This window comes from Panthera leo, chromosome D1 (assembly GCF_018350215.1).
Source record: "Panthera leo isolate Ple1 chromosome D1, P.leo_Ple1_pat1.1, whole genome shotgun sequence".
NCBI lineage: Eukaryota > Metazoa > Chordata > Mammalia > Carnivora > Felidae > Panthera > Panthera leo.
Genome location: NC_056688.1, coordinates 27,547,816 through 27,557,580, shown reverse-complemented (window position 1 = coordinate 27,557,580; position 9,765 = coordinate 27,547,816).

The window sequence follows — 9,765 nt, the reverse complement described above, 5'->3', positions numbered from 1 at the left end:
ATGCCTAGCAGAGGGCTCACAGCATTGACTCTTAAGAATGTATGACCTCTCCAATGGCTTCCCATCACACTTAGCAACAAAACCTAACATAGAAGCCAGCAATATAGCCTCATGTCCTAATTTCCCCATTTCTTTACCTTCCTCCAACACATTGGGCATGCTAGCATCAGGCCTTTGCACTTGCTCTTCCTTCTGCCTGGCATATCTTTCTCTGGACCTCCAGGTGGCCACCTCTCTCACTCCATTGTCTCTGCCCAAAGGCCACTTTCTCAGAGAGGACTTTCCTGGCCACCATGTCTAAAAGATAGCACTCCTCATCCCATATGCCTTGTCTTGCCTTATTCTTCATCACAGCACCTAATTACTGACTGACATCATATTAGTATAGTATAGTATAGTATAGTACATTACACTATGTATTTTTTTTATTGTATGGTCCCCATAAGAATGAAAGTTCCATGAGGGCCAAGACCTGACTTTATTCACAGCTTGTTCTCAGTACCTACAGTGGTATCAGGAATATTATAGGTATTCAATACTTGTTGACCAAATGGATGGGAAAAATGAATGAGCAAACATTTCCCTGAGAAGTGGGGACCATTCTGGACAATGATGTGACATGCGGTCTGCTGTGGGATAACATAAGGCTTCCTTTCAAAGAACCAAAAAGCATCAGAACTATAAAGGTACTTCAAAGGAGGTCAACTCTCAACTGTACAGAGTAAGAAACTGAGTCCCAGGGAGGGAAACATAAATGGCATAAGCACTTGAAAAGTTAAAATCTTTGACTTCTAATTGTTAACTCTTCCTAGAATGTGGCCTGATGTGACAACTCTTCTGAACGAATTCTGAGTTACCAATTTTCTACTGGTTTTGCACTTGAATAATTTTTATAGAATCAAAACAGTCAAGAGAATAAGACCAGTCGCATAAAATTTTACCTCTTCATGCTTCCGAGTGTTTTTAGAGACATTACTGCAAAGGAAGCATCAACACTGATTTTGTCCAGTGTCCCTTCTGCAGTAGCCCAGTAGCCCAGTAGCCCAGATCTGGACAAATATTGAATGCTTTACAATGTTGCTTTATTCTTCCCAACCTTTGTGTGTTAGGCAGGACACTGCAGGACATCTTCTTTTGGAATGAAGAAGAAATCTAAGCATTTGCCCAAAGCTAAGCTGCAGCTGAGTTCCAGGTCTTCATCTGGCTTTCTCCTTCAGGCACCTGAGTAGTGCTGGTTCTAGGTCATTGAAAATGGACTGGAACCACTCATTGCCACTGGTGGGTGGTTCAGCTGACCATGAGTGTCAGTATTCATCAGACCACAGCCATTCTAGGTTTTCCTTTTCCTTTTTTTTTTTCTAATTCCCCGGAGGGTTCTAAGAAAATCCCATCCAGATCTCCTCTCCCAGGTGGCCCTCGAGGGTGGCTGCCCCCTTGCTCTTCTTGTAAGATTATGTTTGACAGCAATGAAAACCAACAGTTGAACAGCAATAATTTCTTGGCAGGACAGATTGGCATGAGACTTATCCCAAAACAAAATAAGCCTTTCAAGGAAGTGTATTTCAAGTTGGGCTCACGTTCCCAAGACACTGAGATTCTTACATGGCTGACACAGGAGCTGAAGCTGAGCCCCAGCCAGGGCCGTCAATGATTGTCAATAACACGACAGAACAGAGAGAAGACTCAGGGGCTGAGTATGTTCCTGAACAGTTCAAACAGGGGTAACTGGAAATGCTACGGAACTCGTTCTCAGAAAAAGTTTTTTGCACTCTGGCCAGATTTTCTTAAATGGCCTTGTTAGTGATTTCAGTCTTGGAGGAGGGTGTGTGGGTCAGAGTAGCATCCACTTGCCTTCCTTCCACTTCTTTTCACTACCCATTCCTTCCCATCATTCTCCACAATTCTTTCCATGCCACCTACCACCATTTTCACTGCTGTATGTGCCACTTAGAGGAGCTCTCTAGACATTATGCCACAAGGGAGCCTGTCATGTTACCTATGAATGGCAACTTATATGCCTCTGGTTGTCTGCATCCTAAGTTGTTATAAGCCTTCCTCTCTAGGCTTGGTTACAATGCACAAGCTCACAGAATAATTCAAACATCAAAGGTGGAAGTATCCCCAGCGTGACCTGGGGATAACCAAGTTGCTTTTGCGCTGCATTCTCTCAAAGCCCACAAGAGGACGCCCAAGACCTCTCAAGTCCAGTTACGACAAGTGGCAGTGAGGCCAGGAGGTGGCGCTGTTGCCTTAACCATCAAGAAGGAAGCGGTTCCGGTTTAGGCGGGGCTGTGAATGTACTGGTTGGGGGACACATAGCACCCCTGCCGACTGCGAGTAATCGCTATGTGGGATGCTAGGCTGTCCCAGCCAAACATTGCTACCCGACCCTGAGAGGTAAAGCCAAGCTCTAGCCAGCCTGATTCAATGGAAAAACTCTAGGTGAGAAACCAGAATTCATGGGTTCTAGTTCCAGCTGCCATACTATTTTGCTGGGAGAGCTTGAAGGAAATCACTTACTCTTTTTGCCCCAAAGGCTTCCTCGATGTTCCATGTGTTCTAACAACATAACTTAAGATTCAGGAGTGCCAAGTGGGCATAGGATTCAGGAATAAGAAAGACAAAGCTCATGTCCTGAACAAATTCATTGTCCGCAGGTTGGGGAAGGGTATAGGGAAGGACACATAATCAGAAAGTCACAGGTTGAGGAGGGAAGTGGAGGTCTGGAGGTGCACACAGATGCACATGCGGGGAGGACTTCACCAGCCTGATGGATCGGTGAAGGATTCCTGGTGATTCTAGACAGTATCAGAGCTGAATAGGACTCATGTTGGTAAAGATTTGGACGGGCAGAGGGGCAGCCAGGGCAAAGGCAGTGAGGCAGAAAATAGCCTAGTGGGTGAGTGGGGCTCTTGTGTAAGTGAGTAGTGTTAGGAAGTGGAGCTGGATGAAGACACAGACACCAGTCAGGTGGGGCTTGCAGATCCTGTCCAAATGTCCCTTTATAGGCTTTGTGGTCAAAATGCTCTGAAAAGGGAGCAATGCAAAGACCAATGGTGTCACTAATACATGTATTTATTACAGGTGCATAAATCTGTGCTCATTTGGAGATAAAGAAGATAAAGAACTACCAAGGGGGAAGGAGGGCCAGGGGAGACACAAGACCAATGTCCACCTTCTGCTGTGTTTTAGCTTGACCTGAAGTCACCACTAGCCACCATTGTTCTCTCTCTTTCCTCCCTGACCAAGAAGTAAAACAAACTCATTAGGACATGGACTTGTTAAGATCTAAAATTGAAGAACAGCCATATATTTATTTATCAAGACAAATATATACATTATTTATGCAAGATAATAAGTCACCAAAGTATAAAAGCACATATTGTCATTTATTTATCAAAACAAAGGTATGTGTTCATGTTTTACAAATGACAAATAGGAGACCCAGGCCACATGACCCAAAAATGGTGGTGCTGGCACTCTATCTGGGCTTTCTGATCGTACTACATGCTCTCCACTTTTCACCAGCATGATTTACTCTGAGCACTTTGAGGACTGACCTCCTGGCTGGGGAAGGCAAGCCCAGCATCACTGGTACCCAGTTCATGCATTCACTCTGTGATCTGGAGGGCCTATAAAACAGGGGTTCTCACACAGGCTGCTGCATTCACAGAAAGCGATGTTGGATCTCTGGTTTTAGTATTTACTCTAAAACCCCTGTTTTTCTCAAATGAGCACTAATTGGTCACCAGCACTGAAGGAGCATGCAGTGTGCCATGAGTTCTAGAGAATAAGAGAGATTTTCAAATGCACTGCTGTACAGGCATTATGGCTGGGTACAGGCAGTTAGGCTGGCTGTGCAGTGCTTTGTTGGTATCTGGGACGATGTTGCAGGGAGGGCCATCCATGAGTGTCTGTGACTTGATGTACCCTTAGTTAAAATGGCATTTTTCCCAGATGCTTAGTCTCCAAACAGAAAACAGCCTGAAATGTCATTTTTCAAAGTTTCTGCTACAAAAATTGTTGCCAGTATATTTGAAGTTTATGGAAAGAATGTTTTTAATCAACTAAGTGTACTGAAGTATGTAAAGTTCCGGGAAGGAATACAGCCCACCAGTGAGGCAGAGAGAAGTGGAAGTCTAGCAACAACAAATGAAGGACCCCAGACTCAGCAACACTGGAAAGAAGTTACATCCAGTAAGAGGACTGTGATGGGGGCAGGACTGTAAAAAACAAAACAAAACAAAACAAAACAAAACAAAACAGCAAGCAATCTGTGAGAATGGAACAAATGACATGCAAAATAGTCCAAAGAATAACATGTAAATTAGCATCAGATTTCCAAAGAATCTTATAGTTGAGAGCCTAGAGAGACCATCTCTCCAGATAATGCTACTGAACCCCCACGGAAGGGAAGCAACTTGCCCTAATAGAAACAGCTAACTTCAAAGAGGGCTCACAGGGAGTGAGGCCCTGATTTCAATGCTCCATGTGAATTAACCCATTTAATTGTCCCAGAAAGGGCATGAAGTGTGAGGCTTCCCCCATATTGGCAGATGGGGCAACGGATGCTTAGGGAGGTTAAGGTACTTGCCCAGCTCATCTCATTAGTAAGAGGCAAAGCAGGGACCAAACCGGGGCAGTCTAGCTCCCAGCCCATCTTCACAAGCATATTGCTCCTGGAACCATTGCAAACCAGCAGCAGAGCCAAGACTAAAGCCCTGGTGCCCCAGTTTCCTATTCCTGTTCTTTCCACCATTCTGCTCTCTCCTTGGGCCCAGAAGGTTCTCCTCTCAGAGCCATGGCGCTTGCTGGTCCCAGCATCCTTGTCTGGAATGCTCTTCTCCTACATCTGCACAGAGTCTGCTCCCCGGATTCCTTTTCTGTCCACCCCAAATAAAATGGCAACACCTCCACTGTCCATAGCACTGGAACATCAGATACCCCTTACTTCATTCATAGATGAAACATCTCACCATCTACTTGCTGTATATTTACTCATTTTTATTGTTGTAGCTCAGTGTTTCCTACCAAATGCAAGCTCGTGAAGGTAGCATCCATGCTTTCTTCAATAACATGTCCCTGGTGCCTGGCGCCTCAAAGCAGGCAAAAAACATTTGATGAAAAAGTAAATGAATAAAATGAACAAATGACCAAATGGTAAGTAATTCCCAGGCCTAAAGCAAAGAACTCAGGTGCCCTGTGCCACACGGCAAATGTCACCCCTGGCTGCTTTACTCACATGCTACCCAGGAAACCTGACTCCTTCTACCGTGAGTTCCTGGCAAGATTCATTTCTTGAATTGTAATATCATGTCTCTAAGAGTCTTCTATTAAACTGTAAGTACTTCTGGGGCACCTGGGTGGCTTAGGCAGTTAAGCGTCCGACTTTAGCTCAAGTCATGATGTCACGGTTCATGAGTTCAAGCCCTGTGTCGGGCTCTGTGCTGACAGCTCAGAGCCTGGAGCCTGCTTTGGATTCTGTGTCTCCCTCTCTCTCTGCCCCTCCCCTGCTCACTTCTGTCTGTGTCTCAAAAATATATAAACATTAAAAAACATTTTTTTAAACTGTAGGTACTTCTGAAAGGGAGAACATCATACATGAATTAATTACTAGCCATTAACACTTTGGGATATACTAAAGTGATACATAAACATCATTTTATATATAACAGATCCAAACTAAAATACAGCTCGCATGGTTGGAGCATTCAGAACATGCCGGTCATAGTGCAAGGTACTTTACACATGGTACTAATTGCCAAATATTTCTGGCTCTCTGCCTTCCTGGCACTCGTGGGAATAGCACTTCCCAGGTCTTTTGTGGTGGGTAGCACCATGTGACTGGTTCCAAACAGACATAAATGGGCCTGTTACCCATTTACAGGGCTAATGAGAGACCCCTCAGAACTCTCTTTTCCTTTCAGCTCAGCTGCCTTCAATATGGGACCTGCCTTAGCCTGAATCCCTGAGTGATGTGATGAACACAGGACCTGCCCACCCCCACCCCCATCCCCAGTGTCTGTACAGTGATCTTCTGGGGTAATCTGTGCTATCATTTCTTTACAGGTAAAGAAGGGGCTGTGTGTTATTAAAGGATTTTCACAAGATTTCATGGCTGGCAAGTGATGGAGCCACAAAGGGAACCAGGTGTGTTTGATGCTAAAGCCCATAAGTTTCACCTACATTTACTCTCTCTCCCAAATCTTTATGGAATAAATAAGGAGAGAGAAATGAGAATAATACCATCTGTGGCCTGGAAAACAGAAGCTTCTTATGGCACTACAACTTTGGGGAGTCAAGAAGGCTGTGGGATCTTGGGGAAATGCTTATAAAAACTGGTGGTATTGGGGAAAAAACTCTATTGTGAATATTCTTTCTCCCTGTTCATATTTTTGCTTGTTGGAGAGGTAGAATCCATGATCTTGGGTTTGATTCTTTTCCATTGCAGATTCATTGGTGAGGAAGCCAGCACACGTACAGAGATGTCTCACAGTGCCCCGGCCCTGTGCTGAGGGCACCCTGATGACTCCAACACTCAAGCCCCTGTTTTCAAGGATCTGCCACTGCCCAGTCAATCCCCCTCTCCTTCCATTGTTCCTACAGGGAATGGTCACTACTGCTGAAGATAATTGCTCAACTGTTTGCGCTGAGAGTTAGGGAGGGTCAAATCTCCACTGCTCCATGTACTCTTTGTATCCTTTATACAAACTACATGGAAGTGATAGAAAATTCTGAAGGTCTGGATCACCTAAGAACAAAACTGGAATGCTTGGGAGGCAGGAGCCTCCTGCCCAAAATTTTTCACCCACTGCTAGCATGGTACCTAAATTTTCTACCATTAGAAATTTATTCCTTTGGGTTTAAAGCAGATTTCTCCTCTTGCCTAGAACTTGCCCAGACTATTGTATAAAATCTTCTTTTGTCATACGTCCAAATGACTACCCTAACAACTCCTAACAACTATCTCAACATTGAGATCTTGTAGAAATAGCCCAAGGAACCCGGCAACATAAGGAATGGCTGTACTTCCAGGTGCTAAATACTTCAATTTTGAGGATTAAAATGTTCCTTATGGCCTTCTCCTTTTAATTTCCCTTTTCCCAACAGAACTCAAGTAGAGGGTTTGTTGGTATTGTTTGTTTGCCACTGGTGTTGACGAGGGGCAGAATGCCATCTTCTCATGAGGACTAAATTGATGAGAATTCTCATTGTGCTGTACAGAACCCAAATTACCCACACCACTATCCATCACAAACTCTGTGGATTCCCGAAGTTTGGACTGAAATTGTGCTCTGAGAAGTATCTTTCTTTCCGGGAGTCAGGGGATGGTGGAGGGATGGGGACACCTTTACGGAGAGGGACAGCCATGGACTAACGGAAATGAGAAGATGTGGAAAATGTCATAGCCTGGGAAGAGAGGATTCTAGGAGGGTCAGGGGAAATACGGCATCAAAACTCAAAGGCACAGGTCTTAGGGATAAATATCCAGAAACTCACTTAAAAAAACAAGGAGGTATTATGATGACCCCAAGCAGAGAGGAAAGGCAACACAAGAATGTATTTGTAGACTTAACCATGACATAAAATTATATGATTTGAGGCCCAATTTGTTTTGAATGTCTCTGCTTTTCTTGATCTCTTTAGTTTATTATCCAAGACCACCTCGTGAAATACTTTGAACCCAGATTCAAGTTGAACATAAAACACAACTGAGTGTGGAAAAGAATAACTGAACAAATGTCTAACCAGAGTGATATGTGAAGGTTCGGCTCACCTGGAAGCCTGCAGGACTTGGGGCGGCTGCAGGACCTGGGGGTCTGGGGCCGGAGATGAAAGAGAACTGGCCCTGGGTGGCCTGTGTGTGCCCAGCACTCTGCAGGGGAGCAGTTGTGTCCCAGAGGAATAGCAGCTTCCTGCTCTGTGTGTGTTTATCATGTGACACAAAAAATAGCAGAGGTTTGTTTTCTGTAGGTTTGCCAGAGACCCAAAGCTGATAGGGACTGATGGTTCACCAGATTGCATGTGACGTTTTACCATAAAGAGAGGAAGAACGGGGGTCACACAGACCTGGGCTTTGCCATTTATTTACTCCTCCATGACTGGAGGCCAGCCACCAAGGATGACAGAACCTCAGTTACCTACAAATAAGATGAGTACAGCCAGACCGCTCACACACACTTTCTATAGGCACATAAGTGAATGATATGAGTGAAGTGTCCAGCTCACAATGGACACTCACAAAATCCCTTTCCTTTCCTGGAGGGAGAACTGAAATTCACAAAGACACTGAATCATATGCTGATTACTGCACCCACTCAGACTACTGTCCCCTTACCTAGCTAATCTCCTTCTGGTCTCTCTGACTCTGGTCTTGGGTCAATCAGTCACTCAAAGCCAGAGTGCTTTTACTAAATCTTAAATCTCATTTCAAAACCCTTTTGAAACCCTTCAGTGGCTTCCTGTTCCCATATACTCACAGGGCTTTTGGAGGCTTCTCATGAATTTTTCCTACTTACTCTCCACCCTCACTGTTCACTGCCATGAACCCCCTCACTCAGCCTCCCCCAGGCCATGAGCACTCCAGCCCTTCTTTCCCTGCAGTGCATACAGGACCTGCATTTCTCCAAAAGCTCAGCTTTTGCACAATTTATCCCCTCTGCTAGATGATTCCCCACATCTATCTCCTTACAGGCCCTTTTTTTATTTGGATAACTTCTACCCACCCATCGGGGGCTCAGCTTAGATGTTACTTTCAGCTTTCTCCAATCCTCTTATGCTCTCTTCATTGCACTGTGTGCATACATCCAGGATGCTTATGCCAGGTCACATCTGCACCCATCAAGTAAGGAGGCCTCTTCTCCCTACCACCTTTCTCCCTGAAGGAGCCAGGAAGAGCAGGAAGGGTGAGTAGGCCAGTGGAGGGGGGGGTGGGGGGGTGGGGAGTAAGACAAAGAGGAGAAGCAGGTCTCTGTAGGCTTCACAGCCCCAAGCAGGCCTTGACAGGGTAAGGGAGAGTTTGGTAAAAGATTACACTGGACTTTTTAACATCAGAAAATGACCAGAACATTCTATGGGATCTTCAGAAATGAAGAAGGAATCAAGCAATTTAACACATGGGGCACCTGGGTGGCTCAGTCGGTTAAGTGTCTGACATGTCTGACTCCTGGTTTCGGCTCAGGTCGTGATCTCACGATTTCGTGGGTTTGAGCCCCATGTCGGGCTCTGTGCTGATTGTGTAGACCATACTTGGGATTCTCTGTCTCCCTCTCTCTCTGCCCCTCCCCCACTTGTGCTGTCTCTGTCTCTCCCAAAATAAATAAATAAACATTTTTTAAAAAGAATTTAACACAAAGAGGAGGAAAAATAAAGTTCTTTCTTGTTTGTATCCTACCAAGTACAGCCCCTCAGAAATACTTCTGTAAAGTGTGGTTACCTGAGAAGCTACAGAGGTCTGCACCTAGAAGGGCCTGGGCTTACCTTAATGCTCTGCTGCTACCATCTTGAAATTCTTAATAATTGGTAAAAAGGGGCCCCATGTTTTCATCTCGCACAGGCCCCACCAATCATGCAGCTAGGCCTGGTTACTACATAGCAAGGATTTAGCCATATTCTATGCTACCCCAAGGGGCACAATGGGACCAATCAGTGAGAGGTGGAGAGATACAGATTTAACTCAATATTGGGAAGAGTTTTGTTTGAACTTGTGGCTGCCCAAACTGGAATAGGCGGTACATTGGTAGAGCATCCGGTCACCAGAATCCT